Raw genomic sequence first — 371 nt, forward strand, 5'->3', positions numbered from 1 at the left:
TGGATGGACTGAGTTTCTTATTAGGGTGTGACGTTGCTCAGTTCACTCGTCAGGATTTCTGTTTGATCACAGGGCTTCGTTTTGGGGAAGTGCCTGAAGTTTCCANTGGAGAGAGTGATGGAATCAGACTTCGGGAAAGATATTTTATAGACGAAGGAATTACATGCAATGCTTTAGAAGAAGCATTTCTGAGGTGCACAGNGGAAGATGACATCTACAAGCTAGCTCTTGTTTACTTTGCTGAGTTAGTGGTTTTGGGAAGGGACAAACATTTGAACATCAATCTAAATTACCTGACCCTTGTAGAGGACTTGGATGCNTTCAACAGGTATCCGTGGGGTTCGGTGTCCTTTGACAAAACCCAAGACAGT

This window comes from Prunus dulcis, unplaced genomic scaffold (assembly GCF_902201215.1).
Source record: "Prunus dulcis unplaced genomic scaffold, ALMONDv2, whole genome shotgun sequence".
Lineage (NCBI taxonomy): Eukaryota > Viridiplantae > Streptophyta > Magnoliopsida > Rosales > Rosaceae > Prunus > Prunus dulcis.